The following is a 24,548-nucleotide window of genomic DNA, read 5'->3' as shown; positions in this document are numbered from 1 at the left end:
ATTTTCTTTTATAAGAGCTGCCATGGTCATGATGTCCTTTCACAGCAGCAGAACAGTGACTGAGACCCTGGGGAGGGAGAATCAGTGACCACATTTATGAAAGCGCCGATGGGTGATTAATGAGTCAGTTATTCTTTAAAAAAAAAAATCTTAACTCAGCATGTATGGTTAAAATGAGAAAAGTGGCCCTGCAGCTGAGCGGTTTGTCTGTTTCCTGAGCTTTCCAGTGGACACATCTTGTTCGGCTTCACGGTCACCCGTCAGCATTCCCGCAGCCCACTGGCTTGTGCATTTCCTTCTTTGCTCACGATAGGAGCTAGAGCCTTGTCTTGGTTTAAAGGCAAAACGCACAAAAATAAATGCTTTGCAGCTTATCTAGAAATAACATGAAAAATACTGTTGTCACTTGGGTGAAGAGAATCGATTTTGCTTAGCTTATTTCCATACCTAAAAACTCTCTGATCTGAAAGGTGTCTGAGGTACTAGTGCATAAACAAAAAGATTGCATTGTGCAAAAACAGAGGAGGGTCCTGGGGTGGGGGATCCGACGCCTCACTGCTTATCTTACGGACAAAGTCAGGGCAAGAGGAGAATCATTGCCGTTAGCTGTATACCCCCTGATAACTGGGCTCCAACGGACAACCCCAAGTCCAACAGCCACACAGAGGGCTCTGATTAAACAGGAATCACGCTCAAAACTCAAGTCAGGAATGGAGCTAGTAGGGAGGAGGGGGCTTTGGTGGGGTGGGAGAAGATGAGAAAGGATTAGGAAGAGAGAGGAACCGGACACATTATATACATGTGTGAAGCTGCCAAATAACTAACTAAAGATACCAAACACCACTGAAATGTGTATTTATAAGCAGTAAGGAGGTAAAGTTTTTTTTTTACTTTTTTGAAGATAAAAAATATTTTTTAAAAGAAAAAGGTATAAAACTCGCTATCAGATCCAAAAAGCCCTTGGAATAAGGACAAAATATTCTTTAAGAGGGGAGTGTGGTGTCTTTGAACAAAATCGGTGATGGGACAGAGAACAAAACCACAGTGAGGGTCAAGGGCCACCTCTCTCCCCAGTCCAAGTCTAAACACTCACCAATGGCGCCTACCGCAAGGCTGCCTTTCAGACCCGACAAGGACCACTGTGGAGCCCACACGGAAGCAGGCCTCAGCCACGATGTCCTGTGGCATCGGATTAGTTACTGTCAATCTGGCCTCCTCAGATAGTTGCTATTTCTCTCACATGCATTGAGAACAGCCATGCCCCTCTGATACAGTCTACTTCAAGACACTCTGAGGAGAGAGGCAGGGAAATCCTTCAGTTACTGCCAAGGGGCGAGAACAGGAAGGGGACGCAGGAAGTACCGCCTTGCTGAAGCATCTCAAGTCGCTTGGGGTAGCATCCTGGACTCCTCAGGTATAGACACCGTTAAGTCCATGACAAAACTCTAACTTGTCACAAGAATAAATCATTGGGAAATTCAAATGACAGCAGTACATGGATCAGGACTTCCCCCAGCATAATATTTTTATTAATTATTTGGGAATTTCATACAATGGACCCCAATCACACCTGCTTCCCATTCCTCCCAGGTCCACCATCCCACCCTTGTGCCCCCCCCCAAAAAAAAAGAAAAAAGAGGAAAAAAAAGCAAAAACACCAAATCCAATTTGTGTTGCCCATACGCTCATTGAAGCATGGTCAAACTTCTAGGGGCCAGGCCCTTAAAGAAAACTGAGTCCTTCCCCAACGCCCTGCTCAAAGCCATCAACTGTGGTCAGCTATGCTTCAGCAACTCTATCACAATTTTTAAGGACTCTCTTCAATAGTTTCATGTCTGGACTGTTTCTTTGAGTGGGGCTAACAAAAATAAGGCACGCATCACAAATTTGCATGTCCTCCTTGCCCTGGGCCACGCTAATCTTCTTTGTATCATTATAATTTTAGGATTTGTGCCACCAAAGCGAGCATATGTTTGGGGATTTTTGTAAAGTTCTGTTTAAGATAATGAAGGGTTAAATAAAAACACATAATTGAAAGTTCTTTTAAACATAACGAAGAAGAAAAAAATGAAGTTAAAAATGGATCTATTTCTCTTATACAAGCACTATTTTAAGAAGACACAAATAACCTACACTTCAGCCTCCTCACGGTTATTAAGATTCCTCTAAAATGAAACCCTAAATAGTTTAGGCCTTTGCTCCCTGCGCTACCAAATCCACATCCCCATGGGCATCAGCAAAGACTGGGTGTGATGTTCTCGGGCCTCTTTCCTGTGGCTTCCAGGCTCCCTTTGCTCTAAGCCTCCTCCCTTCAGTTTGTCTGTCGTGAAGGCTGTTGCTCTCGCCCTGGATGCAGCCCCACGGCCTGCCTGTCAAGGCTTCTCTTCCCTGGAGGATGCAATCACCCTCCCCACGCCCTGCTTCCCTAATTCACCCTTAAGCTATTCTTGATAGCAGCTCTTACTCTAAATGGCACGAACATCCCCATTAAGCTGGGTCAATCGTCTTACCCAGAGCTGGGCCCGCTGCATGCTGCAATACTAACCTGCCAAGCAGAAGCGTCAACTGATGCAATAGGGGTAGAGCTGTTACAGGATAACTAACTACTTTTTGGCGGGATTTGAAGACTGCTCCAAAAGGAGCAATTTCATGTCTGGTGCAATGATCCTGGTCAAGAGCCTGTGGCTGGGGAGGTCATAAGTTCTAGGGTAGAACTTAAATGGATGCTGTCAAACTGCCTTCTAAATATGTATGGATATACCCATAGACTTGGGCTGCTCTGGACCTTAGTCAGAGAAACTTCGTTTAGAGTGGGCAGCAGTTCAGTGGAAAGATGCATGCCTGGTCAGAGTGCGGAGAATACTCAGTGGTAAACAGGAAGTCTTCATTATCTCCCCCAACACACACACACACACACACACACACACACACACACACACGCACACACACACACACACGCACACACACACGCACTAGGGTAGGGGTAAGACTCAGAAAACATCTTCAAGAGGTAGAAATAATGTCTGAATCAGAGAATGGAGAGGAGAGCTGTGAAATGTGACCTTCTGGACATGATGTGGCTGTCATAATTATGAACTCCCAGCAGCTATGGTTACCAGCACAAGACCTGTAAAAGCCAGCCAAATTCCCAGCATAGATGGAGTAGACATCTCCAGGCCTCACCCCAGATAAACCTGTTATAGTACACAAACACAATTTATTTAAAATTATTGAAGAAAAAGAGGGGGGGGAATGCTCTTTGTCCTCTGCGGGCTGCGAGTTAACAAGATTAAAAGGGGCCCAGTTATTCACGGGAAAGTCAGTCCTCAAAAGGAAACTTCTGTGCATACATGGCGAAACACAGTCCTTATAAAAGGAACATGACAGAAATGACGAGGGTCACAACTCTAGAAAATATGTCCATGTGGTCAGTATGTGGTTAAAGAAAAAGACACGGGGTGGGGGAGGAGTCCTGCGGCTTCACGAATAGTGAGCCTAAAGTAAAGAAACAAGAGTCCATTTTGAAAAAAATCACACAACTATATTCAATATATTGAGCTAGAACAACAGATAATAACAAGTATAGAAGATAATCTTGATCAGAAAGCTATGGTGACAAATGATGAAAACAGAGCAAGCAAAATGGCTCAGCAGGTCAGTCAAGCCTTGATGACCCGAGTTCAATACCCAGAACTTGCATGGTGTCAGGAAGAAACCGACTCCCTAAAGCAGCTGTCTTCTGACTTCCACAAGCATGCCGTGACACATAGGTGCTCTCAAAAATGTGCTCGCTGGAGCACTCACATGCACATGTATACATACACACACACACACATACAGTGTGGGAGCCCATAGAAGTTTCCTAGTAAGATCTGAGCTTGATTTACCAGCAGGGCTGCATAAAAGGATGGTTTGAACCATGGGCCTGGGTACCAGGTTGTTTGGAAGGGTCTACACTTGGCTGTATCTAGCAATGGGGAGGTCTTTTGCCTCGTCCCTTGGCATTGTTATAAAAAGCGCTTTTGAATAAAGTCCAGGGCCAGTGGATAAGGATCCAGGCCCTCCGAGGCTATCCTGCGTTTCTGTCTTTCTTCTTCTCCACTAAGCCTATCATTCCATCTACAAGTTCCTTATTCCTCTCTCCTCCTCACAGGAACCCTGTAAAAGGCAGGGGCTGGTCCCCCACAATACAGACAAATACACACATAAGTAAATAAAACAAGTATCATTTTAATTGTGTTCTCAAGATTTGCAGGATAAGAGATAACCTTAGCACTCAGGAAGCCAAGGCAAGAAGACAGTGAGTTTTAAGACAGCCTAGACTACAGAGCAAAACCCTGTCTCAAAAAAACAAAACAAAAAAAAAATCATTAAAAAAAATGTTTAAAAATTTCATTTGTATCTTGCTGGATTTCTAAGACTGTTTTTAGTCCAATGTCAAAGCTGTGAAATTGCTCATTTTCCACCCCTTGCTTAGAGCAAATAAAATTCTTTGTAGGAACTGTGCATGCACACAGACGTCCTAAGACTAAAACTGCATTTCAGAAGTTTATGTCTGAGATTCAAATTTAGAGATTAAAAAAAAGGAGACATTATAACAGACATTGAGGAAATTTGAAGAATCATAATGGCACACTTTAAAAATCTATATTCCACCAAACAAACTGGAAAGGCTAAAAAAAAACTGGATATGTTTCTTGATATATACCACCTACCAGTGTTAATTGGGATGAAATCAATAACTTAGCAGATCCATAACCCCTAGCAAAATAGAAGTAGTAATTGAAAGTCACCCAACTACCAAAAAAAAGTACAAAATGGATTCAGGAGAGAATTCTACGAGACCCCAAAGAACTAATGAAAATCTCCTCAAATTGTTACACAAAATAGAAACTGAATAAACACCTTCCAAATTCTTTTTACAAAGTCACTATTACCCTGATACCAAAACCACACAAAGACACAACAAAAAGGGAAAAAAGAAAGGAAATCATAGATCAATATCCCCTATAAACATAGATACAAAATTCTCAATAAAATACCTGCGAACCAAACAGGAACACATCAAAAAGATCATACACATTAGTCGAGTTGGATTTATCCCACAATTCAGTCATGGGTCAACAAACAAAATCAATAAACGTAATTCACACATAAACAAGATGAAAAGACAAAAACCACATGATCATCTCATTAGAGACAGAAAAGGCCTTTGACAAAATCCAACATCCTTCCATGATAAAAGTCCTGGAGAGATCAGGAATACAGAGACATACTTCAACATAATACAGTCAATTTACAGCAGGCCCACAGCCAACAACAACCTAAGTAGAGAGAAACTCAAAGCAATTCCATTAAAATCAAGAATAAGACATGGTTGTCCAGTCTCTCCATATGTACTCAATATAGCACTTGATGTTTTAGTTAGAGCATTAAGACAACTGAAAGAGGTGAATGAACTACAAATAATAAGAAAGAAGTCATCCAAGTATCTTTAATTGCAGATTAGATGACATAATTAACCTTAATAAATCTACCCAAAAACTCCTATAGCATATAAATATTTTCAGCAAAGTAGCAAGATACAACATTAACACACAAAAATCACTATAGTGCCTTCCAATATACAAATGGCAAATGGACTGAGAAAGAAATTGGGGAAACAATTCATTTCATAATAGCCTCAAAAAAAATCTTGGGATAACTCTAAAGTAAGTAAGAGACTTGTATGATAAAAATTTAAGACACTGAAGAAAGAAACTGAAGAAGATATCAGAACTTAGAAAGATCTCCCATGTTCATGGATTGGTAGGATTATTATTATTTAATTGGCCATCTTACCAAAAGCAATCTACAGATTCGGTGCAGCCCTCATCAAATTCCAACACAATTCTTCATGGAAATTGAAAAATTAATCTTAAACAAAAAAACAAAAACCTAGACTACCTAAAACAATCCTTAATAATAAAACTACCGCTGGAGGTCTCACCATCCCAGACTATACTACAGAGCTACAGTAATAAAAACAACATGAAATCGGCACAAAAACAGACACATTGATCAAGGAAACAAAATTAAAGACCCAGACAGAACTCCATATACCTATAGGCACCTGATTTTTTTCTTTTTTTTTTTTTTTACAAAGAAACCAGAAATACAGACTGTAGAAAAGACAGCATCTTCAACAAACAGTGCTAATCAAACCGGATAACTGCACGTTGAAGAATGAAAATAAATCCATATTTAAACAGGGTTCCCAAAAGATGAAACACAAACAGCTAAGAACCACTCTACATAAAACATCCTTGGACATCAGGGAATGTAAACGAAAACTACTTGGAGATTTCATCTTACTCCAGTCAAATGGCCAAGATCAATAAACAAATGATAGTACATGTAGGCGAGGGCTGGGGTAAGGGGAACATTCATTCACTGCTGGTGGGAGTGCAAACTGGCAAAGCCACTGTGGAAATCGGAGCGGAGGTTTCCCAAGAAGTCTGCCTGGAACGGGGCCCATGCTCACCTACCTTTGCCACCGTGGGACCAGAACTTACCACTCAGCTTGGCCTTATCAGGAGCTTAGAACAATTATTCAATGAGCAAGAAAGTGAGTTGAAGACTGATATTCAAACAGCCGTTTGGTAAAACCAGAACTCTAGGCTGTTTTTAGGCACTGTTCCAGGCAGCCTGGGCAGGAAACTTGGCTCCATTCTGAGGACTAGAGTCAGGAGTGCCTCCAGTAGTCAGCCTGTCTTTTTCATGTGCAAATGCCACTGTGGCCAGTGTAAGCACTCAATTGTTGGATAATGTGGAGTTTGCCTCCATATTAGGAACGATTCTGGTTTTTTGTTTGTTTGGTTTTGTTTTTTTTTTAATAAATTTATTTATTTATCTTACATCCTGGCCTCCTGGCATCCTGGCCAGGAGGAATGTTGCAGAATATCTGTACACTGTACGAAGATGTGTTGCTGTGACTGGTGTAATAAAAAGCTGAATGACCAATAGCTATGCAGGAGAGGGTAGGCGGGACTTCCCTGGGGAGAGAGGAAGAGGAGGAAGAATCTAGGTGTAGGATTTTGCCAGCAGACTCAGAGCAAGTCAGACATGCATTACTAAGAGGTAACAAGCCACGTGGCAAAGCATAGATTAAAAAATACAGGTTAATTAAATTATAAAAGTCTAAGCTAAGGCCAAGCTTTCATAAGTAATAATAAGTCTCCATGTCATTATTTCAGAACTTGGCAATCCAGAAATAGTCCAACAAGAAACTTGCTACAAGAGCATTTATTGCTCTTCCAGGGGATACAACTTTGGTTGACATCCTCCATGTTGGGCAGCTCGCAGCTGCCTGGAACCACAGCTCCAGAAGACCTGATGCCTTCTCCTGGCCTCTGAGGGCACCTACATACGTAGCGTCCATCCACACAGACACAGACACAGATATACACACGAATAAAAATAAGAATAGATTTTTCAAAAGAAGTCTGTCTTCACTACAAGTTTGTGCCTTGGCGTATCATAGTATGCATCTTTCTCTTTTCTTAGACTTTCTCAATATTTCTGTGTGATGATAAAAAACACACCGTGGCCCTTTGATCTCGTTTTAATCCCTCCTGGGAACCTGGGAACCTGCTTCGTCTGGCTCTTTCCTTCCCCCTCTAAATTTGCTCTGCACTTCTCCTGATTCCACACCCACTTCACTTCGCACCTTGGAGCTTTCTCTCACCCTTTGAATTTTTATCCTGCTATGCGTGTCCTGCTTTTAAAAAAAAAAATTCAAGCTGAGGATGTGATTCAGTGGCAGAGCACTTGCCTAGCATGCATGCAAGCCTGGGTTCAATTCCCCAGTAATTAATAATTAAATAAATAAATCTAAGCCTCCTTATCAAAATAAATAATATATATAGTACATTCAGTCCTATTAAATACAGTAGTTCAAAATCTTGCTCATCGCTACAAGGGGGACTTTATAAATACTAACAAATCTTACTTCACCTGGTAGGTTTTGATTCAATAGGTCAGTGTAGGTCACAAGAACCTACAGGTATTAATACCTTTCGAGTCAGGCCTGATGGCTCAGGTCTGTAATTCCAGCACTCAGGAGGCAGAGGTTGATAGCCAGCCTGGGTGAGCCCTGTAAAAGGTATAGATAATTCAGTATTGGGGGGGTCCTTTTCTTCATTCGTGTTATTCAATATATGCATTTACTCTCACCTAGCTTTCAGCATTTTAAAATTTGCGTCTGGGGCTGGAGCGACGGCTCAGTGGCTAAGAGCACTGGCTGCTCTTGCACAGGGGCTGGGTTTTTCCTAGCATCCACGCGGTGGCTCACAACCACCTGTAGCCCAATTCCAGGAGAGCCAATGCCCTCTTCTCACCTAAGTGGACTCCTGAACACATGACATACACACACACACACACACACACACACACACACACACACACACACACACACACTAATTAATATTTAAAAAATTTTAGCATTAAAAAATTTTTGACAAAACACATCCCTAGGAAACTACTGTGTCTCTTCACTCCTCACGTCCCTTTCCCTGTGTGGAACTCTAGTCTATGCCATTCTGCCCTCTCCCCCGTCACCACCATGTCTGATCCCAACCTCCGAAAGGCAGAAGGGCAACTGGGCTTAATAACTGAGCATGCTCACTGGCGGCAACTCTTCCCTTCCTCCCCTTGAAGGCCAGCTGCCCACACTCACCAAACTACGCCCACCTACAAGCCAGACGGACGCTGGATTTCCCAGCAGATGAAGATGACCAAGACTTGTCCTTGAGGCAGGAAGAGCTATAGAGGGACACATGTGCTCCACACAGCCACCCAAAGCCAGGGCTGGCAGCAGCCTGCCCCAACCCAAACTAAAACATCCCTCCTTCCAATTCGGAATTCACTTCTTTATCAAAAAGCAGCGCAGCTGGAGGAAGACCCGCAGTGAGGGGTAATAATAAACCCCCCCACTCCCACTCCCACACCCCCACTCACAGAAGAAGCAGCATGCAGAGAAGTTTCTGGAATCCTTGCTTCATAAAAATGGAGTACTTTGTCATTTACAATATCACAAACACTTCCCTGTTTATAAACTACATCTGGTGCAGTACCCTCAAGCAGTTTTGTGTATCAGAACAATATGGGGTGCTTTTCCAAAGGTCTATGGCCAGACACTTTGGAGGGATGAGATCATAGGAATTCCCATAGCTAGGAAAACCCACGGAGCCACAGGCCATCACCTGTTTCCCCTTGCTGAGTCACCCTTGTGCAAGCTGCCCTAGAGGGAGACCGACTGCTGCAACCCCAAGGTGGCCAGACTACAGCTTCCCGTCACCACAGCCATTGCAGAGACCCAGAGTGGGAATGTGCACATTGACGTGTGCATAATATGTAAAAGTGAGCAGTTATTTCTAGTAAATCGCTTTAAAGAGTAGTTTTATATTTTTATGTATATGAAAAAACAAAACGATTGTGAATATTAAATCTTATGTCTGACCCTTTTGAACCCTGTTTGCACAGAGATGTAGAATCCTAGGTGGTGTGTTCTGTGCAGGAAACCTGAGCTGGCTGGCTGTGACCTCATCTGTATGTAAGGAAAAAGTTCAGTTTGCTAAAAACGAGCCAATTATTCAATAGGCTGAATAAACAAGGAGGGGGAAGAATAGGGAATACCTCTCCCAAACTGGAGCCCAGGACGAAGAGCGTCTCCCAGCACCAAGGGGACTCCACACCTCTGAGAAGATCCAAAAGCTCTACATCATTGTGTATGAAACACTGTAAACTATTAGGACATTTGTGCTTAAATGCAGATTAACATGTTCTAAAGCAAAACAACAGTGACTATATAATGTAGTCTAATTATCCTTTATACCAGATGCCCAGTAATTTCTAATGCATTCTGTTCCTTATACTGGTTTATAATTTTCTTAAGAAAAGCTATAAAAGTATAATCACTTTAAAAAGCAATTATAATCTGTGAATACTTACTTAATAATTCCAAATGTTATACATTATGTTTTTAATGTATTCCTTCTTTATAGACATTAATATGCATAAATTTCTAATTAATATTAGAGAGATTTTTACTACATGATATTATACAGGGTTATTATATTGAGAAGGTATAAAATGTCCCTGTCTCCTTATAAACGTCATTTCTTTCATAACTTACAATGAACTGCAAGATCTCACCACAAGGTGGCAGTGGTGTCACACTAATGCTCAGTCGCGGGCGATTGGTGATCTCTCTGTTACATAAATCCTTGCCTGTATTTCACGCCTGGCGTAAGGAACTATCATAGGGGTTATAAAACTTCAGCTAGGTGGTGGTGCATGCCCTTAATCCCAGCATGGGGGTGAGGGGCGGGGAAGAGGCAAGGGCATCTCTGAGTTCGAGGCCAGCCAGGATTAAATAGCAAGATCCAGGGCAGTCAAGATCAGACAGCCCTGTCTTTAAAAACATAAAAAATAAATAAATAATTTTAAAAACCTCTCCTTCTGATTCTGAATTAACTTCTTTATCAAACACCCCTACTCATTTCCAAGAATAATCCATTTTCCCACACATGACATTTTGATGTAACCACTCTCCCATGTGGCCACAATGATAACGCTACTTTGACGGGGGCATTTTGATGGAGCCCAAAATAAACTAAACACTACGTCTATTTTTTTTAAAAAAAACTAGTAACTCATGCGCAAAACAGACGACTCCACACCATTCCTGACCCTCGGTATCCCGGCAGTATCCCAATCCTGGCAGTCCAGGGCTCGGAAGGGCTTGGGGTCACTTGAGACCACTGGTGTGGTCAAGGACGGGGTGGGAATGCGTGAAGTTCAAGCAGCCAACAGACGAACCGTGTGTAGCGCCAGGAGTCACATTTTACCATCTACACCGATATCAGAAGGGTTGGTCCTCTTTCTATACAAAAGATGAGTTGATTTTCTGGTACTTTAGCCATGTATTCAATATTCTCATGGTTTCCCGTTCTTCCCCAAGAGAATATCTGGATCCTGATGACACGGGAATTTCTCATTTAGGTATTTGCCAGCTCGCTGAATTCAGAGTCACAGACAAATTTACACACAGACAAATACACAAACTTGGCCAGAAACTCCACTCAGAGATGGTTTGCATGGGCAAGATGATACTCTAAAAAGATAAGCTAGTTTGTTTTGTTTTGTCTTTTTAAGTACCATAATTGTGCTCAAGGTGTGTGTGTGTGTGTGTGTGTGTGTGTGTGTGTGTGTGTGTGTGTGTGTATGCGTGCTTCAAATGGCAGGGTTGCATCTTTCTTGTGGCCGACTGCACTGCCGCTGTATCCTTGTACAGCTCCTCATACGAAAGCAGGGCTAAGACAGAATTCTTAAGACTCAACCATGACCTTGCTGAAGGTTAACCATAACCAAGGGTCATCAAGAAAGCATGATTTTAGACAACAGACCAAAATACCCCTGGTCTCCCATGCCTGTGAGCCCAAAGGGATTCTAAAGGCTCCAGTCTTGGGCTCTCCACTAGGGCCATACCAGGGGTTCTCCAACAAGCAACGAGTTCCTACGGACACCATCCTCGAGGCCTACAGAGCAAATCCAAGAAAACAACCTCTCTTGCTCCACTAATCTGTAGCTGGTCCTCACAGCCTGTCCCTCACAGAGCTGTTTTCCTGAGTGAACAGGCCTCACTCAAGCCCTACTACCCCCCAGAAAAGCCACCACTGCTCTCAAAAGCCACACGGACATACACACACACACACACACATACACACACACACACACACACACACACCAAAAAAAACCAAACCAAAAAAAAAACCCATAACTTCCTTACCAAATATGCCCTGCTCTAATCAGCTCTCTTGACTTATTTCCTGTGACCCAAAACTGTTGCCTCCCTCCAGGTCAGCTTGCAACACCGGTCCTCCTGGTACTAAGGCCGCGGGCCACACAAAGCATGGTCTCTTTGTTTCTTGGGATCTCTCTGTCACTGCCTTTCCACAGGCCAGAGTGCTCTTCCCTGGGGCTCCTTCTTCCTCGCGGCCTCACTTACAAGCTTGGTTTCCATGCCTACTCTTCCAAACGTCACCCGAGCAGAGCTCACCCATCTGCAATCCCGTGCTCTGTGCAATCCACACGCTCTCCATTCATGACAAATATCAGACTCTTACAGGTCACTGGCACACGAAGGGTGTGTTTACCCTAGATAGAGACTTATGCTTTCAATCATATCCTCCTCCTCTTCTCCTGTCACCCTCCCTCCCTCCCTCCCTCCCTCCGTCTCTCCTGTGAGAAGCCAAGAAATCCTCTCTGGACATTTCTCTTGGAAGGTGGAGTTAATAAAGATTATTTTGCCGGGCAGTGGTGGCGCACGCCTTTAATCCCAGCACTCGGGAGGCAGAGGCAGGCGGATCTCTGTGAGTTCGAGGCTAGCCTGGACTACCAAGTGAGTTCCAGGAAAGGCGCAAAGCTACACAGAGAAACCCTGTCTCGGGGGAAAAAAAAAAAGATTATTTCAACTGGATGCCTAAGTTCGGCACATCCATGAGAGCGGAGGGAAAAAAACCAGGTTTGGTTGCTACTCATGAATGTGCTGTATGCTACAGCTCCATAGACACATGCATGCCAAGTACCAACCATAAGGTAGGAACCGCGCAACCCTCAACCTAGAACCATACACAAGATGCCTGACCCCACGGATGTAATGAGAAATTAGAGGTTATAGCTGGGATGCTGAAAGAAATTTTTAACATCTAGATCATCTTACCTATGTATAACCATTACTCATTTAGAGGTGTGACCAAAAAATATCTGGAAAGGCCAAGTTGAAGAGTATCACCACAGGCTTAAGGCTACACAGCAGTGGCACCCAGGGAACAGGTTTCTGTCTACACAGATACTTCAGAACAACAGAATCAAAGTCCACCTAGACTTTGAGAAGATAATTTGTCACTCACTTCCAAAAGGACTTCTGGTTTCGTTTCCTTTGTTTTTTAAGTCAACCCTCAGGTCACTGCTGTGATCTGAATATTCCCTCCCGGACTCCTGTGCGCCCAAGTTCACAAGCTGGAAGCTTAGGGTCCTAACAGAGCAGTGTTGGGAGGGTGAACCTCAGTGGTGGTGCTTGAGTTGTGAAGGTTGTGCCCCACGGATGGACGGATGGATGGATGGACAGATGGATGGGTGGATGGATGATAAGTGGGTGGGTAGGTGGATGGATGGGTGGATGGATGGATGGATGGATGGATAGATGGATGGATGGGTGGCTGGGAGAGTAGATGGATGGATGGATGGATGGATGGATGGATGGATGGATGGATGGATGGATGGTGGGTAGATGGGTGGATGGATGAATAAATGGTGGGTGGGTAGGTGGGTGGATGGATAAATGGATGCCATCATTCCACCAAATCTTCTACTACCCTCCTCTCCAGTCCTCTCCTATTACCCTTCAACAAAAGAAAGGTACTTGCTAGTTCTGGCCCTACATGCCGATCTTGAACTTGCTAGCCTACAGATGGGTGATGACTAGCTTTCAACATCAGACTCAACTCTGTTGAATAATGAAGTCCCCTTATGCACAGCAGAGAGAAGCCTCTGTGAGGAAGAAACTGCTACCAGCCCACCATAGTTCACTCTTTCCTGCCCCCTGAACTTGGCCTCCTGGCAGCAAACTCCATTTCCTAATCTCCCTTGCTGGTGGCCGTGAGACACTACCTCCCTAGCCTACTTTCCACTTTCTGCTGCCGGCAATGGCGATGACTTCTGTGAGTTCAAGACCAGCCAGGGCTGCATGGTGAGACCTTCCAGATACTTTTTTTTTTTTTTTCGAGACAGGGTTTCTCTGTGTAGCTTTGCGCCTTTCCTGGATCTCACTCCGTAGCCCAGGCTGGCCTCGAACTCACAGAGATCCGCCTGCCTCTGCCACCAGAGTGCTGGGATTAAAGGCGTGCGCCACCACCGCCCGGCCCTCCAGATACCTTTTAAAAACAAAAATAATTTGGATAGAAATAAAAAAAGAAACAGCATCCATCACTTCCAAACACAAAAAATAGTTACTGGGGGGGGGGGTGGGGGTGGAGCCAGGGGCTGGAGAGATGGCTCAGCACTTAGGAGAGTTTGCTGCTCTTCCAGGAGTTCTGACTTCAGTGGCTTACAACCACCTGTTGTTCCAGAAGATCTGCTGACCTCTTTTGAACTCAGCCAGCACCTCACACACACACACGGTACACACACATACATGAAACACACATGAAATCAAAACAAGTGACTGAAAAACCATCAGAAGTCCTCTGGTCATCTCTAGTGGCAAAAACACTTACCTCTCAAGGGCGGGGGAATTGGGGGGGAGGGAATTTAGACTTAAAACTCAGGACTTTATTGGCCCCGCCCCCACCTGCCAGCTACTCCACACACAGCAGGCGTCTTCTCCTGGCACTGTCAGCTTCTCCCTTCATGTCCTTAGTCAAAGGATCTCACTCCTCATACAGGGCCTGTTGTTGTTTGGGCAGTCACAGGCTGTAACTCCAGGGTTCCAGAAGGTTCTCCCAACCATCACTGAGCACGCTGCCTCTGCCTCTGCCTCTGATGGGCTTAGCCCCAGCACCCTGTGCCGGTCTCACTGGACTTGGCATGAAGGGCGCACCACCAGGCCCTCCCTGGTCCATGGAAATCAGACTGGGTTATTAACAAAAACACAGCTGTGTCCCCTCAGGTGTCTCTCCGCAGGCAGGCAGGTGTCCCTGCAGCTGTGTCCCTGCAGGTGTCTCTCCCGCAGGCAGCAGTGTCCTGCAGCTGTGTCCCACAGTGTCTCTCCCGCAGCAGCAGTGTCCCTGCATCTGTGTCCTCTGCAGGTGTCTCTCCTGCAGGCAGGCAAGTGTCCTGCAGCTGTGTCCCTGCAGGTGTCTGCTCCTGCAGTGTTTTGCAGGCAGGCAGGTGTCCCTGCAGCTGTGTCTCCTGCAGGTGTCTCTCCCACAGGCAGGCAGGTGTCCCTGCAGCTGTGTCCCTGCAGGTGTCTCTCCTGCAGGCAGGCAGGTGTCCCTGCAGCTGTGTCCCTGCAGGTGTCTCTCCGCAGGCAGGCAGGTGTCCGCGTGCCTGCAGTGTCTCCACGGCAGGTGTCCCTGCAGCTGTGTCCCTGCAGGTGTCTCTCCTGCAGGCAGGCAGGTGCCCTGCAGCTGTGTCCCTGCAGGTGTCTCTCCTGCAGGCAGGCAGGTGTCCCTGCAGCTGTGTCCCTGCAGGTGTCTCTCCTGCAGGCAGGCAGGTGCCCCTGCAGCTGTGTCCCTGCAGGTGTCTCTCCTGCAGGCAGGCAGGTGTCCCTGCAGCTGTTCCCTGCAGGTGTCTCTCCTGCAGCAGGCAGGTGTCCTGCAGTGTTCCTGCAGTATTCTCCGCAGGCAGGCAGGCAGGTGTCAGGCTGCTACCATCTGTAGTCTGGATTCAGTGTCTCCGAAGCCTCCAGAGAATGCAGATCAAGTCAAGAGACTCAAGGGATCTTCTTGTTAGCCTTCAATGCAACTCAAGCCAGAATCATTCCCGTCTGACTGCTCCTCTTCGACCCTTATATCATCTTCAAGGTGTTGAGCTGGGCCTGTGACTAGCACTAGGTTCCTTCCATCCCAGTACGGGGTGTGGGGCATGTGTGTGTGTGGGGGGGGGTGGCATCATGCTAGGGGCTGCAAGCCTTTTGCTAAGCAGTGTGGGTGTTGCTACCACACACTGTTCTGTCTGCAGCATTTTGGGACCTCAGCCCAAATTGAGGCAGAATGAAACCTATTTCAACACATCCTGTTGCAGTCTTTTTCTTCCCAGCATCCAGTGTGTCTACCTCCTCCTACATATTCTTCTTCCCATGTCTAGAATAGATTCAGTCTTTCCACTTCCACATTTTTTTAATTTGCCTTGAGGAATGCTCTTTTCCTCCTCTGTCCTTCCCCACCCCCGCTCCTCCTCATTCTCTCCTCCTCATCTCCCCTCACTTGGCTGTTACTGTCCCCTCCTGCCTTTTTCCTGCCAGCGCTGGCCTCGAAAACCAACAGTACATACTCAACAGCACTCTTCACTCATCAAACCACTCTTTCTGAAGCTCTCCATCATCACGCTGCGTCAAGGCCTGCCCACGAGGTCTTTCTGTAGCATGGAGATGATCCTTATCTCCACTGCTGGAGTGAACACTGGGGATCTCAAGGGGTGACACAGAATCTGAATTTTCCGATGCACTCTGTTCACTGGTTTGCATTTAAACAGACACACTTAGCCAATGACAGCCACGCTCTCTGCTAATCAATGCCTCAGCCAGCTTCAGTCCACCTTGATGCTGAATTGTTCTTCCAAGGAATTGTCTCTCTTGTTTGGGTTTTTGGTTCTCTGAGACAGTCTCCCTGTGCATCCCAGGCTGGCCTGGAGCTCACTCTGCAGCCCCAGCCGGCCTCAAACTGCAGCAATCTTCCTGCCTTGGCTTTCTGAGTACTGGGATTACAGGGGTGAGCCACCGTGGCCAACTCTCCGAGGCTTTCTTTAACCACACATTCTATAGGACTGTCTATAAAGAATGTGAAGAATTTAAATGAATGAACTAAAGAAGACAATCTGGACTTGGGAAACAATATGCATATATTCAGAGCATAATTAATCAGCAAAGTATATGTACACTAGGGATGGGAAGAGATGGGACCGCACAGCAGGAATACACTCTAGCAGAGGAGGAGAGCAGGAATCGTGAGGTGAGGGGCTGTAGCAGGAGCTACAGGAAGATCCTAAAAGTTAGGGGCAAAATGACAGAGGTAAAAATAGAGCACAAAGAAGTCAGTGACAAAGTGCAGGTTTGCTTAGCATCAAAGCTCTCTGTGAGAGTCTCAGATGGTATCTAGGCCCCCTTTCTCCAACGACAGGGTCAAGGCTGAAAGCATTCAGTTCAACCTTCAAGAAGAGTCTCTCCTGCAATCCCAGCACTCAGGAGGCAGAGGCAGGGGGATCTCTGTGAGTCCCGGGCCAGCCTGGTCTACAGAGTGAGTTCCAGGACAGTTTAGACCACTAAACAAAAACAAAAATGAGTCTCTCCAGTAATGGAATGTCAGTGAGAGGAGAGAGAAAGCAAGAACGTGGTGAGAAAGCAACAATGGTAATCTGAGAGCAAAAAGATTTTCAAATTAGTTTGGCATCGAATTCTCCGTCTATGAGATCTGTGAGATATTTCGGTCAATTCCTCTTTAGGTTAAAATGAGTCAGCTCATCCTTGCAAAGTCAATCAATACAAACAAAGCTGTGTTGAAATCTAAGCCTTTGCCCAAACATAAGCTACACAGTGTCACAAATAAGTCTGCCATGTGGGTGGCATCCAAGTATGAACTTGTGGCTGCAAGGTTTGCCCGTGATCTGTTCTCTAGTGCTTTCAAAGCATACTAAGAAATGCATTCCCAGCCTAGAGTGGTGGCACCACCTCCAATCCCAAGAACTCGGGAGGCAGAGGCAGGTGAATCTCTGCGAGTTTGAAGCCAGCTTGGTCTACATAGCCAGCTCCATGACAGACAGACAACACTACAAGAAGAGACAATGTCTCAAAAACATATAAATAATAAAACAACATAATAAAATACATTTCCAAGTAAGTGCTCCTAGACCCCATGACGAACTTCTGTAGCTTCTGTGGCTTCTGGGAAAATCCTTAAACTTCAGATTAGAGTCAAAGGCCCAATTCCACCAACCTGTCTGGTTGTCCTTTTCCTATTCAGTCAATACCTTTGACCACCATGCACCATCAACATATTTGTCTAGTTAGGGTCCCTACCTATGAAGGCAGGGATTTTCATATTTTGGTCATTTCCATATCCAGTTGCAAAACAGGTTGTTGGCACATAGTTGACCCTAATAAATATTTGCTTAATGAATAAAACATTAATGCTTTACCCTTGCTAACTAGAGCTGTTTCACAAACAGTGAAGCTGCCCTCAGCTCTAGCATTTACACATCAGTGTTATTAAATCACACCTGGCTATTGTCTGCTGTCTCAGGTGGTCAACCCAAGTGTGTACTGGCCAATCCTTTAGGCTGCCCTAGAATCCTGGGTGATATACAATACACACAGGAGGGTCTGAATGAAAGTATGGAGATGCTAGAAATGGATGCACAGATTGGAGACATTACAAAGAAGTCGTTAACAAATCTTGATAAAAGGAATAAAACACACACACACACACACACACACACACACACACACACACACACACACACGGTGAGATAGAAATGGCCAGGAAAGAGCCAGGGACGCAAATACCTTTAAGGTTACTTACACATCTGTCATTCTATGAACCAGGGGGGATGAAAAGATGAGGAGCTCAATCTTAAATACACATTAGTGACCACAGGCGACCTAAGCAGGTCCATCCCAGCCCACAGTAGCTTCATGCAACCATTGCTTCCACAAAGACATACTACTGAAAGGAATCAGCAAATTGTTTAGACTGATGAAATACTACGTGTAGATCACAATGAAAACAACACCAAGCTAAAAATGGATAGAAACAGGAGACTGGAAGAGCCACACTCTTATTTTGGGGAGATGTTACCCAAAAAAAAAAGTCTCTTAAAATACAGCACAACTGTAATCACGTATTACCAAATTGTTTTGTTTTTTGTTTTTCGAGGCAGGGTTTCTTTCTATACCCCTGGCTGTCCTGGAACTCGCCCTATAGACCAGGCTAGCCTCAAACTCAGAGAGATCCACCTGCCTCAGCCTCCCCAGTGCTGCGATTAAAGGCGTGCGCCACCACCGCCCGGCAGCAACTAGATTTTAACTACTAATGTTTAACTTACGATATTAATTCACAGTATACTTTTAATTTTTCAAATTCCATATTTAAAACTGCTGGGTTCTCACAGGTTTCTTTGCTCTATGGACGCCCATGTCTTCAAAGTTCCAGTAGAGAGGTTTCTAAAAAGGCATAAAATTTTGAGGCTCAACAAAAGCGAGAGAAGACCAAAGCTGCAACATTTCCAAGTGACGAAGCAGATGGACAAATGTGAACCGACTTAGTACAGCCATACGGCGGCAGTGGGAATCGCTGAAAGCCAGCCCACTTGAGCAGACGATCCCCAAATGGCAAATGGCGTGAGAGCTGGCGGCAGTGGCGGCGGTGGCGTCACCAGCTACCTCTCTGAGCGGCTGAGCAGGGATGAAATGAAAGGCATTGGGTGAAGATCTGTGTCAGAACCTCTGTCCTCCTCTCCCACCCCTCCTCCCCCACCGGCGCCCGCCATCCCACTCCTCGTTCTTCAACTCTGCTTTGCCCCAGAGGCCTCTCTCCCACAGCAGAACAAGACTGGGGGCTTCTTCTGGAGAGGGTCGAAAGGAGACCGTCTAGAACGAAAGACCCAGAAATAACTGGAGACAGAGAAGGAGCCCTGTGTAAACTTGAAGAATGCCAGTTCCCTAGACTTGCTGTGCAACAGATCTCCACGGGAAATACAATTTGCCATTGGAAGGTCCTTTGCTGGGGACCTGACAAAGTTGTGGGCGGGGGTGGTGTGTGTGTGTGTGTGTGTGTGTGTGTGTGTGTGTGTGTGTGTGTGTGTGTGTGTGCAGATGTCAGAGGATGTCAACAAAAACCTATTCAGGTTACAGAATAAAACACAGCTCACAGCTGACAAACCTCATCTGCACAGAGAGTCCAAGCAGCTTCAGGAGGCTCTTGGTCTGGTATCCTCGTGTGTGTGTGTGTGTGTGTGTGTGGTGTGTGTGTGTGTGTGTGTGTGTGTGTGTGTGTGTCTGTCTGTGTCTTTCTGTGTATGTGTTTGTATGTGTGTGCGTGCATGCGCTGCGCGCACACATGTGTGTGTGCACTTGCATGCCTACGTCTGTGTGTGTCTGTGGGTTCCACATTCATGGAATCAACTGACCTTGAATTGAAAATATTCTGGAAAAAGAAACATTTTTAACACAACTTAAAATGCGTGTTCCCTTCATGGCACTGTTCCTTAAACAACACAGTACAGCCACTACTCACATAGCTTTCACTGACACACTGTGCCAGATATAAGCAATGTAGAGATAGATGAGCACGAGTTCCTAAGAGGCTGTGTGTATGATGAATGCACACAGGGGCTTTCTTCGCATCTCCAGGGAGTATTAAAACAAAGTCTACATAGATGCTGAAGTATGATAACCCATCACAGGAAACGGTGTGTACACACACACATGTTTACCTATTTACCCAAGGGAAGTGGAAAGAATAGAAAGGTTGCGAAATAAAGTCAAGAAATCTCTTAGGAAGCAAAATGAAAAAGACAAGATGCTAGAGTCTGGGGGGCAGGTGGCAAGAATAGGAAAATGAGATGACAAATAGGAGAGGAGGCCCAACATCCAAACAATGAGGGTACCCAACAGGATGAGTGTAGCACACAGAAGGAAGAAATAACTCAAGACGATTTCCCAGAACCCAAGATGGAACGGGAGAAGCCCACACAATAGATGAAAATAAACCCACACTGTGAATTCTGCTGTGAAGTTACAGATCCCTGAGGAACAGAGGCGATCCTGAACACTTCCAGAGAGAAGGGTGGGGGAGGCATTCCACAGAGCATCCCAGACGCAGACTGCAAGGGCTTTCTGGGTGCCGGGAGCCAGACAGCAGCAGTGTGGTGGCTTCAGCGTTCTGAGGAAAAGGCAGCTTCCCACTGCGATGGGTTTTATCTGTTTTGTTTTGTTTTGTTTTGTCTAACAGTATGCTTTCAACTTCTTTCTTGCTTTTCTTCTCCTTTTTTACTGGCATATATATCATGATGGGCTCCATGGAGACAATTTCTTTCAAGTTTAAAACCCAGTTGAGACAACAGTCCAGTGTGAGAGGAAACAGCCGTCTTCAAACATGGAAGCCCACACATGGAAGCTCCGTCTTACTAGAGGCTCAAACCATCACAACGAAATAATTTTTGCACATGTCCCTTTCTCAGATAATTCAACTTCACCAACAATGAGTCTCTACCTGAAATGGCCCCTTCTCAAAACAGGAACCCTCTCTCCCAGGAAGACAGCACACTTATTAATCTCTGCAACCAGCCCAGAGCCTTGCAGAACGTGCAGTGCCTTGCTTTAGGTCTCTGAGTAGACATAACAGAAGGGAACGAGCAGGCAAGCCTGGAGAGACCAGGAGTTTACCACCATGAATAAGATGCAAGTAGTTACTTTTCTATTGCGGTGATCAAACACCTGGGAAGAAGCAATCTCGGGGGTGAAAGGTTGTCTTTAGCTCACAGATGAAGGAATGCGTCCATCCCACCAGGGCGGGCACAGCAGTGGAACCATTCACCAGGAGCATGGCTTAGCAATGACTTAGATACTTTTGTATCTGTACTGACTCTGTAGATCATTTTGTACCGTACTTCTGTAGATCACTTTTGTACTGATGGGACTTGTACCAATTCTGTAGATCACTTTCAGTGTAGTAGTCTCAACAATATGAAACTTCCCAACCTCAGACCTAAGATATCTTTCCTGACTTATGTTTCATAATGTCCAGCACACACAAACATTTTGATATAGTTTCTGAGAAAGTATCATTTAGGCATTCCATAATTGTGTTCAGCCCATTTCTACTTCTATTAACTACTTTATAGTTTCCTACATGTTTTCTACATAATTAAGTTGTCTCTGAATTTATTCCTTCCTTCCTTCCTTCCTTTTGATTTTTTTGAAATAGGATTTCTCTGTGTAACAGTCCTGGTTGTCCTGGAACTCATTCTGTAGACCAGACTGGCCTCGAACTTAAGAGATCTGCCTGCCTCTGTGTCTCGAGTGCTGAGATTACAAGTATGCACCACCCCCGGCCGGCTGTTTTCTTTCTTTTCAAACAGTATGTCTCTCCTTTTTTAGTCACTGCACTAGCTAGGACGCCCAGCTGGTGAGCAGAAATAATGAGGACACATCACAGGCTTAATTCCATCTGAGGCTTTATCATTCAGAGCTCACCAAATCCGTTTGTTTACTGTTTCACGTACGGACTCCCAGGTCAATACATCGAGCAACAAGTTGCACTGGTTTCTCCCACCCCTCACTGTCAAGGTAGTGGAGAGAGAGGCCCAGACAGACGCTTCGGTATGCAGAAGTCTGTGTTACTCAACCATGAGTGGTGGGTGTCCACAGCTTTACAGCAAGCGCCAACCCAGCCTCCTCTGTCCCACAGAGGGACATGATCACATACCACACAGTTGCTCCCTGCTGAGAAATGACTCAGGTTAAGAGTGTTCTGGTCATGTGTAGGCAGCCATGTTGGTGAGACTTGGACAGCGAAGCTTCCCTGACATTCCTAGGAGATAAAATCTCACGGCAAACTTCTGCTCCTCTGGCTCTTACAATATTTCTATCCTCTTCTTCCAATATAATCCCTCAGCCTTGGGTGCAGGGGTTGTGTTGTGGATCTATCAGTCGGGCCTGTGTTAGACATGCTAGTGTGGGGAAGGGGAAGCTCGGGCAGCCTCAGGCCTACACAAAGAACTCCAGAGGAGTAAGGAACCTGAGAGCAGGAGGTACAGGGATGAACACAGGAGCTGGGTATCCAGTACTATACGGCCAGTCCTGAAAACACACACATAAGTAACATTATACAGACTAGGCAGGTTTTATGCATATTTTTAGGAAAACACACACACACACACACACACACACACACACTCTGCATGGTTGGGAAATACATAGTGGTTTTGGGATACAATGATATAAATGTATTTAATGTCAATAAAACTAGTAAATTTTAAACCAAAAGTAGTAAATGGGCTGAGAATGTGTGTGTGTGTGTGTGTGTGTGTGTGTGTGTGATGTGTAACTACAATTGAAGAAAAAGAGGCCATGACTCTAAATGAGAGCAAGGGGGCAGGGAGGGATTTGAGGTAGAAACAAGAAGCAGAGAGATGATATGATAATATTATAATATCAAAAAAAGGAAAAGAAAATTGATTTGTGTAGCTTTGCGCCTTTCCTGGAGCTCACTTGGTAGCCCAGGCTGGCCTCGAACTCACAGAGATCCGCCTGCCTGTCCGATGCTGGGATTAAAGGGGCAAACGGCTAAGAAATTGATTTTTAAAAGGTGTTCAAGGCACCTGGCAATAGCAAATCCTGGCACAGCACGAAGATGCCCTGGAGCACAGGAAATCCATGAACCATCTCTCTCAACAACACATTCTTGTGACCACACTGATTGCTGGCAAAGGTACACATGACCTTTGACATTCAGTTAGTGAGCTATTCTAATCAGTCTGTTCGTGACTGGAGCCTCATCTGATTAATTTGTACCATACAACATTGAATGAAAGCTACTGTCCTGAGGAAGCCAACTGCAATACTGACCACAACTGTCCCTTCTAGACTCTGCCTCTCAGCCTTAGGGGATCTAGAATCAGTAGATCCTAGACGATCAGGATGTAGTCTAAAGGCAGGGCAGCCTGTTCCTCACCAACCCTACACAGTGGAGTTTTAAATGACCTGCTGACTTCTGTAATGTCAACAGTCGGAGGGAGTGACGAGCCAAGCAGCCTCCACACCCAGGGAAGAACTATTGCATGGTCCACTCTCCCCGGTGTATACATAAACACGATGGAGCACGACACTCCAAGACTTACTGCTCAACTCGATTCGGATCACAGCAACAGTGGCCTACTTAAGCTGCTGCCCAGTGACAGAGGTCTGTTGAAGCCACACAGGCAACAGCCAACCTTAGATGTCTGGAGTGACAGGAAGAGCAAATGAATTTATATGAGATGTAGACAAGGGAGCCGGAGAGACAGCTCAGTCAGCAAACTGCATTCCCATCAGCATGAAGACCTGTGTTCAGACCCCTGGCATCCACGTAAAAGCCAGGCCACGTGGCTAAGGCTTCAAACCCCAGTGCTGGAGATGGGCTAGGTAGCTCCCTTAAGCTCACTGGCCAACAAATCTAGCTCGTAGGTTCAGGGGAGAGAGCCTGTTTCAAAAGATAAGGTGGTAATCCCAGCACTCAGGAGGCAGAGGCAGGTGGATCTCAGAGTTTGAGGTCAGTCTGGTCTACAGAGCAAGTTCCAGGACCGACAGGGCTACACAAAGAAACTGTCTCGAAAAACCAATAAATAAATAAATAAATAAATAAATAAATAAAAAATAAATAAATAAATACATACATACATACATACATACATAAAAGTAGACAGCAGGTAGACACTAGCCTCCACAGGTACATGTGTGTACCAGCATGTGTGTGTTCATATACTCACACCAACAAATGCATATCCTACATCCTCTCTCTCTCTCTCTCTCTCTCTCTCTCTCTCAAAGAAAACGGGAAGAAAGAGAAACTTAGGCCAAAGCAAGTTTGTAATTATGCTCCAGAGCCTCCATTTCGTCACCAGGCACAGTCCAACAGCTCAACTCTGCACATCAACTCTCCAAGGTTTCTGATTCGGTGAGACGCAACAGTGGGGTAACCAGACCCATGGTGGGTCAGCTGCCGCCTCCTATGGAGATTACACCATTATTTTCCCAGGTTGCTCCAGGAAAGAGAATCATTTGCCCCAAATCCTTAACTTCTTGGAGTGTG

General features: G+C 45.2%; 1 protein-coding gene and 1 non-coding gene across 2 annotated transcripts in view; both read right to left on the bottom strand.

Annotated features, from left to right (window-relative positions):
• Positions 1-24,548, bottom strand: part of Dgkh (diacylglycerol kinase eta) — a 179,682-nt gene that overhangs the window by 103,846 nt on the left and 51,288 nt on the right.
• Positions 1,864-1,969, bottom strand: LOC114699918. Its single transcript, XR_003735615.1, has one exon. It is a non-coding gene; the product is annotated as a U6 spliceosomal RNA (small nuclear RNA).

Source organism: Peromyscus leucopus, chromosome 9, assembly GCF_004664715.2.
Source record: "Peromyscus leucopus breed LL Stock chromosome 9, UCI_PerLeu_2.1, whole genome shotgun sequence".
NCBI lineage: Eukaryota > Metazoa > Chordata > Mammalia > Rodentia > Cricetidae > Peromyscus > Peromyscus leucopus.
The sequence above is the reverse complement of the archived record's forward strand: the minus strand, read 5'-3'. Positions and strand labels throughout refer to the sequence as shown.